This window comes from Eschrichtius robustus, chromosome 6, assembly GCF_028021215.1.
Source record: "Eschrichtius robustus isolate mEscRob2 chromosome 6, mEscRob2.pri, whole genome shotgun sequence".
NCBI classification, from domain to species: domain Eukaryota; kingdom Metazoa; phylum Chordata; class Mammalia; order Artiodactyla; family Eschrichtiidae; genus Eschrichtius; species Eschrichtius robustus.
The window spans coordinates 100078551-100087262 of NC_090829.1; positions in this window are offsets into that span (position 1 = coordinate 100078551).

Sequence of the window (8712 nt, forward strand, 5' to 3'; positions counted from 1 at the left end):
AAAAAGACTGAGGAAGATGGCTATTGAGACTCTGTCACCAGTGGTAATATCCAGTGCTGGCAAAAGTGTGGGGAAATAGGCTTTTTAAAAAAATATTGCCGATAGGAGTATAAATCGGTGCCATGTTTCTATGAGCACTTTGGAAATATGCATCAAACACTTTAAAATATGACCCCAACACTTTAAGGAATTTATTTTAAAAAGGATATGTGTTACTATAATACTTACAATAGTGTTTTTTCCTAGTTGTGGTAAAATAGACATAAAATTTACTATCTTAATCGTTCTTAAGTGTACAGTTCATTAGGGTTAACTAATTTCACACTGTTGTGCAACCAATCTCCAGAATGCTTTTCATTTTGCAAAACTAAAACTCAATACCCATTAAACAACTACTCATTCCCTCCTTCCCCTTTCCCTCTACTCTGCCCCCAGTCCCTGGCAACCACCATTCTACTTTCTGTCTCTGTGAATTTGACTACTCTAGGTATCTCATATAAGTGGAAAGATACAATATTTGTCCTTTTATATCTGTTTATTTCAATCAGCATAAGGTACTCATGGTTCATCCATGTTGTAGCATGTGTCAGAATTTCCTTACTTTTTAAGGCTAAATAATACTCCACCGTGTATATATGCCACATTTTGTTTATCCTTTTATCCATCAGTGGGCACTTGAGTTATGTCTACCTTTTGGCTATTGTGAATAATGCTGCTATGAACATGGACACATACCATATTGATTTTTTTTTACCATAATGATTTTAAGAGCACAGTTTTTGTTCTTACTACTTATTATGGGAAAATACATTGCTACAACAATAACAAAGACTCACAAAGAATTGGATAAAATAAGCCTCTACTTATGACGTCGACTTATGAAAAGCATTCTCATAGGAAGCTGAAGCTGATCTAAGCATAGAAGTCATATGGTACTAGTATTGTTATTATTGTTGTTGTTGTTAATCTTGTAATGCTTTTGCCACGTTTTACTATTAGGTTAGTGCTGACCACATAAAGTGAACTGGAAAAGGTTCCCCTTCTTCTATTTTTGTCATCAGTGCTAGCAAAGATTGTGTAGAAAAGATTGTGTAGAATTGATCATCTTTCTTCCTTAAATGTTTGGAAGGATTCATCAATGAAAACATCTGGGCCTGGGGATGAGGGGATAGTCTAAATTATGAACTTGTTATCTTTAATAGTTATAGGATTATTCAATTGATCTATTTCATATTGGGTGAGTTGTGGTAGTTTGTGCTTTTTGAAGAATTGGTCCATTTCAACTAAGCTGTCTAATTTATGTGTGTAGAGTTCTTTGCAGTATTCCCCTGTTATCTTTTTGATGTCTTCAGGGTCTGTAGTGATATCTCCTGATTCGTTCCTGGTTTATGTAACTTGTATCTTCTTTTTATTTTTTTATTGTTGTTAATATTATTAGAGGTTTATTAATTTTATTAATCTTTTCAAAGAATCAGTTCTTTGTTTCACTGATTTTTTCTCTTTTTCTGTATTCAAGTTCATTTATTTATGTCCTATTTTTGAATTTTATTTTATTTATTATTTTATATAGCAGGTTCTATTAGTTATCCATTTTATACATATTAGTGTATAAATATCAATCCCAATCTCCCAATTCATCATACCACCACCCCCCCCCCCCCGCCACTTTCCCCCCTTGGTGTCCATACGTTTGTTCTCTACATCTGTGTCTCTATTTCTGCCCTGCAAACTGGTTCATCTGTACCATTTTTCTAGGTTCCACATATATGTGTTAATATACGATATTTGTTTTTCTCTTTTTGACTTACTTCACTCTGTATGACAGTCTGCATATCCATCCACATCTCTAAAACGACCCAATTTCGTTCCTTTTTATGGCTGAGTAATATTCCATTGTATATATGTACCACTTCTTCTTTATCCATTCATCTGTCGATGGGCATTTAGGTTGCTTCCATGACCTGGCTATTGTAAATAGTGCTGCAATGAATATTGGGATGCATGTATCTTTTTGAATTATGGTTTCCTCTGGGTATATGCCCAGTAGTGGGATTGCTGGGTCACGTGGTAATTCTATTTTTAGAATTACCATATGACCCAGTAAGGAATCTCCATCCTGTTCTCCATAGAGGCTGTATCAATTTACATTCCCACCAACAGTGCAAGACAGTTCGGTTTTCTCCACACCCTCTCCAGAATTTGTTGTTTGTAGATTTTTTCATGATGCCCATTCTGACTGGTGTGAGGTGATAACTCATTGTAGTTTGGATTTGCATTTCTCTAATAATTAGTGATGTTGAGCAGCTTTTCATGTGCTTCTTGGCCATCTGTATGTCTTCTTTGGAGACATGTCTATTTAGGTCTTCTGCCCATTTTTGGATTGGGTTGTTTGTTTTTTTAATATTGAGCTGCATGAGCTGTTTATATATTTTGGAGATTAATCCTTTGTCCGTTGATTCATTTGCAAATATTTTCTCCCATTCTGAGGGTTGTCTTTTCGTCTTGTTTGTAGTTTCCTTTGCTGTGCAAAAGCTTTGAAGTTTCATTAGGTCCCATTTGTTTATTTTTGTTTTTATTTCCATTACTCTAGGAGGTGGATCAAAAAAGATCTTGCTGTGATTTATGTCAAAAAGTGTTCTTCCTATGTTTTCCTCTAAGAGTTTTATAGTGTCCGGTCTTACATTTAGGTCTCTAATCCATTTTGAGTTTATTTTTGTGTATGGTGTTAGGGAGTGTTCTAATTTCATTCTTTTACATGTAGCTGTCCAGTTTTCTCAGCACCACTTATTGAAGAGGTTGTCTTTTCTCCACTGTATATCCTTGCCTCCTTTGTCACAGATTAGTTGACCGTAGGTGCGTGGGTTTATCTCTGGGTTTTCTATCCTGCTCCATTGATCTATATTTCTGTTTTGTGCCAGTACCATACTGTCTTGATTACTGTAGCTTTGTAGTATAGTCTGAAGTCAGGGAGTCTGATTTCTCCAGCTCCGTTTTTTCCCCTCAAGACTGTTTTGGCTATTCGGGGTCTTTTGTGTCCCCATACAAACTTTAAGATTTTTTGTTCTAGTTCTGTAAAAAATGCCATCGGTAATTTGATAGGGATTGCATTGAATCTGTAGATTGCTTTGAGTAGTATAGTCATTTTCACAATATTGATTCTTCCAATCCAAGAGCATGGTCTATCTCTCCATCTGTGTATATCATCTTTAATTTCTTTCATCAGTGTCTTATTGTTTTCTGCATACATGTCTTTTTTCTCCCTAGGTATTTTATTCTTTTTGTTGCAATGGTAAATGGGAGTGTGTCCTTAATTTCTCATTCAGATTTTTCCTCATTACTGTATAGGAGTGCAAGAGATTTCTGTGCATTAATTTTGTATCCTGCAACTTTACCAAATTCATTGATTAGCTCTAGTAGTTTTCTGGTGGCATCTTTAGGATTATCTATGTATAGTATCATGTCATCTGCAAAAAATGACAGTTCTACTTCTTCTTTTCCAATTTGTATTCCTTTCATTTCTTTTTCTCTCTGATTGCCATGGCTAGGACTTCCAAAACTATGTTGAATAATAATGGTGAGAGTGGACATCCTTGTCTTGTTCCTGATCTTAGAGGAAATGCTTTCAGGTTTTCCACCATTGAGAATAATGTTTGCTGTGGGTTTGTCGTATTTATTTATTATGTCGAGGTAGGTTCCTTCTATGCCCACTTTCTGGAAAGTTTTTATCATAAATCGGTGTTGAACTTTGTCAAAAACTTTTTCTGCATCTATTGAGATGATCATATGGTTTTTCTTCTTCAGTTTGTTAATATGGTGTATCACATTGATTGATTTGCATATATTGAAGAATCCTTGCATCCCTGGGATAAATCCCACTTGATCATGGTGTATGACCCTTTTAATGTGTTGTTGGATTCTGTTTGCTAGTATTTTGTTAAGGATTTTTGCCTCTATATTCATCAGTGATATTGATTTGTAATTTTCTTTTTTTGTAGTATCTTTGTCTGGTTTTGGTATCAGGGTGATGGTGGCCTCATAGAATGAGTTTGGGAGTGTTCCTTCCTCTGCAATTTTTGGAAAAGGTTGAGAAGGAGGGTGTTAGCTCTTCTCTAAATGTTTGATAGAATTTACCTGTGAAGCCATCTGGTCCTGGACTTCTGTTTGTTGGAAGATTTTTAATCACAGTTTCAATTTCATTACTTGTGATTGGTCTGTTTGTATTTTCTATTTCTTCCTGGTTAGTCTTGGAAGGTTATACCTTTCTACGGATTTGTCCATTTCTTCCAGGTTGTCCATGTTATCGGCATAGAGTTGCTTGTAGTAGTCTCTTAGGATGCTTTGTATTTCTGCAGTGTCTGCTGTAACTTGTCCTTTTTCATTTCTAATTTTGTGGATTTGAGTCCTCTCCCTCTTTTTCTTGATGAGTCTGGTTAATGGTTTATTAATCTTGTTTATCTTCTCAAAGAACCAGCTTTTAGTTTTATTGATCTTTGCTATTGTTTTCTTTGTTTCTATTTCATTTATTTCTGCTCTTATCTTTATGCTTTCTTTCCTTCTACTGACTTTGGGTTTTGTTTGTTCTTCTTTCTCTAGTTCCTTTAGGTGTAAGGTTAGATTGTTTATTTGAGATTTTTCTTGTTTCTTGAGGTAGGATTGTATTGCTATAAACTTCCCTCTTAGAACTGCTTTTGCCGCATCCCATAGGTTTTGGATCATCGTGTTTTCATTGTCATTTGTCTCTAGGTATTTTTTGGTTTCCTCTTTGATTTCTTCAGTGATCTCTTGGTTATTTAGTAACGTATTGTTTAGCCTCCATGTGTTTGTTTTTTTTACGTTTTTTTCCCTGTAATTGATTTCTAATCTCATAGCATCGTGGTCAGAAAAGATGCTTGATATGATTTCAATTTTCTTAAATTTACTGAGGCTTGATTTGTGACCAAGATGTGATCTATCCTGGAGAATGTTCCATGTGCACTTGAAAAGAAAGTGTAATCTGCTATTTTTGGATGGAATGTCCTATAAATATCAATTAAATCTATCTGGTCTATTGTGTCATTTAAAGCCTGTTGTTCCTTATTAATTTTCTGTTTGGATGATCTGTCCATTGGTGCAAGTGAGGTGTTAAATTCCCCCACTATTTTTGTGTTACTGTCGATTTCCTCTTGTATAGCTGTTAGCAGTTGCCTTATGTATTGAGGTGCTCCTATGTTGGGTGCACATATATTTATAATCGTTATATCTTATTCTTGGATTGATCCCTTGATCATTATGTAGTGTCCCTCCTTGTCTCTTGTAACATTCTTTATTTTAAAATCGATTTTATCTGATATGAGTATTGCTACTCCAGCTTTCTTTTGATTTCCATTTGCATGGAATATATTTTCCCATCTCCTCACTTTCAGTCTGTATGTGTCCCTAGGTCTGAAGTGGTCTCTTGTAGGCAGTATATATATGGGTCTTGTTTTTGTATCCATTCAGCAAGCCTGTGTCTTTTGGTTGGAGCATTTAATCCATTCACATTTAAGGTAATTATCGATATGTATGTTCCTATGACCATCTTCTTAATTGTTTTGGGTTTGTTTTTGTAGGTCCTTTTCTTCTCTTGTGTTCCCACTTAGAGAAGTTCCTTTAGCATTTGTTGTAGAGCTGGTTTGGTGGTGCTGAATTCTCTTAGCTTTTGCTTGTCTGTAAAGCTTTTGATTTCTCCATCGAATCTGAATGTGATCCTTCCGGGATAGAGTAATCTTGGTTGTAGGTTCTTCCCTTTCATCACTTTAAGTATATCATGCCACTCCCTTCTGGCTTGTAGAGTTTCTGCTGAGAAATCAGCTGTTAACCTTATGGGAGTTCCCTTGTATGTTATATGTCGTTTTTCCGTGTTGCTTTCAATAATTTTTCTTTGTCTTTAATTTTTGTCAATTTGATTACTATGTGTCTCGGCATGTTTCTCCTTGGGTTTACCCTGCCTGGGATTCTCTGCACTTCCTGGACTTGGGTGACTATTTCCTTTCCCACGTTAGGGAAGTTTTCAACTATAATCTCTTCAAATATTTTCTCGGGTCCTTTCTTTCTCTCTTCTCCTTCTGGGACCCCTGTAATGCGAATGCTGTTGTGTTTAATGTTGTCCCAGAGGTCTCTTAGGCTGTCTTCATTTCTTTTCATTCTTTTTTCTTTATTCTGTTCCATGGCAGTGAATTCCACCTTTCTGTCTTCCAGGTACTTATCCGTTCTTCTGCCTCAGTTATTCCGCTATTGACTCCTTCTAGTGTATTTTTCATTTCAGTTATTGTATTGTTCATCTCTGTTTGTTTGTTCTTTAATTCTTCTAGGTCTTTGTTAAACATTTCTTTCATCTTCTTGATCTTTGCCTCCATTCTTTTTCCGAGGTCCTGGATCATCTTCACTATCATTATTCTGAATTCTTTTTCTGGAAGGTTCCCTATCTCCACTTCATATAGTTGTTTTTCTGGGGTTTTATCTTGTTCCTTCATCTGGTACATAGCCTATGCCTTTTCATCTCGTCTATCTTTCTGTGAATGTGGTTTTTGTTCCACAGGCTGCAGGATTGTAATTCTTCCTGCTTCTGCTGTCTGCCCTCTGTTGGATGAGGCTATCTATGAGGCTTGTGCAAGTTTCCTGATGGGAGGGACTGGTGGTGGGTAAAGCTGGCTGTTGCTCTGGTGGGCAGAGATCAGTGAAACTTAAATCCACTTGTCTGTTGATGTGTGGGGCTGAGTTTCTTCCCTGTTGGTTGTTTGGCCTGAGGCGACCCAACACTGGAGGCTACCTGGCTCTTTGGTGGTGCTAATGGCAGACTCTGGAAAGGCTCACGCCAAGGAGTACCTCCCAGAATTTCTGCTGCCAGTGTCCTTGTCCTCATGGTGAGCCACAGCCACCCCCTGCCTCTGCAGGAGACCCTCCAACACTAGCAGGTAGGTCTGGTTCAGTCTCCCCTGGGTTCACTGCTCCTTCCCCTGGGTCCCAAAGCACACACTGCTTTGTGTGTGTCCTCCAAGAGTGGAGTCTCTTTTTCTCTCAGTCCTGTCGAAGTCCTGCAATCAAATCCCACTAGCCTTCAAAGTTTGATTCTCTAGGAATTCCTCCTCCCATTGCTAGACCCCCAGGTTGGGAAGCCTGACGTGGGGCTGAGAACCGTCACTCCAGTGGGTGGAATTCCATGGTATAAGTGTTCTCCAGTTTGTGAGTCACCCACCCAGCAGTTATGGGATTTGATTTTATTGTGATTGCGCCCTTTCTACCTTCTCATTGTGGCTTCTCCTTTGTCTTTGGATGTGGGGTATCTTTTTTGGTGAGTTACAGTGTCTTCCTATTGATGATTGTTCAGCAGTTAGTTGTGATTCTGGTGTTCTTGCAAGAGGGAGTGAACACACGTCCTTTTACTCCACCATCTTGAACCAATCTATTTGTGTCCTTATTTATTATTTTCTTCCTATGCTTGCTTTGGGGTTATCTTACAATTCCTTTTCTAATTTCTTAAGATAGGAAGTTATATTATTATTATTTTTTTTAATATAAATTTATTTATTTTTGGCTGTTTTGGGTCTTCCTCGCTGTGCGCAGGCTTTCTCTAGTTGCGGCGAGCAGGGGCTACTCTTTTTTGCAGTGCGCAGGCTTCTCATTGCGGTGGCCTCTCTCGTTGTGGAGCACGGGCTCTAGGCATGCGGGCTTCAGTAGTTGCGGCATGCGGGCTCGGTAGTTATGGCTCACAGGCTCTAGAGCCCAGGCTCAGTAGTTGTGGCGCACAGGCTCAGCTGCTCCACAGCATGTGGGATCTTCCCGGACCAGGGCTCGAACCCGTGTCCCCTGCATTGGCAGGCGGATTCTCAACCACTGCGCTACCAGGGAAGTCCCAGGAAGTTATATTATTGATTTGAGACTTTTCTTCTTTTCTAAGGTATCCAGTGCTACAAATTTCCTCTCAGCACTGCTTTAACTAGATCCCACAAATTTATGTATGCAATATTTTAATTTTCATGAAACTCAATGTATTTTTAAAATTTCTTTGAGATTTAGCAGCATGGCAAATGCTAGGCTGCCAGGGTTGCTTGGTTCACCAATAATGATTTAGACAAGAAATAAAATTATATAAAACATACTGACAATTATATTTTCAAAATAGTATTATGCTTTCCTTAAAAATTGGTCTATTTTCTGTAATTATTTGTATACAAATTATCAAAGTAAAAATGGGTATTATAAAATGTATAAGCTGTTGACCCATATTAATTTCACTATTTGACTTATTTTACCTACAAAAACATTAGTTTTTTTATATGAAAAAAATATGAAACTTTGTTTCATGTAGTTCAACCTAATAATTCTTATAATGTGATGCATACAGTCCTTCTTTAATCATTGCCTCTCAATATCCCATTTCAGGATTCAGGATAACAAAGAGAGAAAAAAAAATGTGTGATGTAGATCAGAGTCAGCAGCATGACTCAGAACCAGCTGAGGTCATAGGTCCCCTAAGTCTCCCAGATAAGGGAGTAAATTCTTGAGAGCTAATTGAAAGAGAAAGATGAAGCCTTGACTGGTTAACTCAAGTTTTTTCTAGAGTGTCCAAGAGGTCAAGGTATCAGAATGAGAAGACAATGCCGAAGATGAGGTCTCAGGTAAAGGCTGCTTGCTCCATTTTGAGTTACAGGTGACAATCTAGTATGTCCTAAAGAGGGTAATGTACAGAATTAG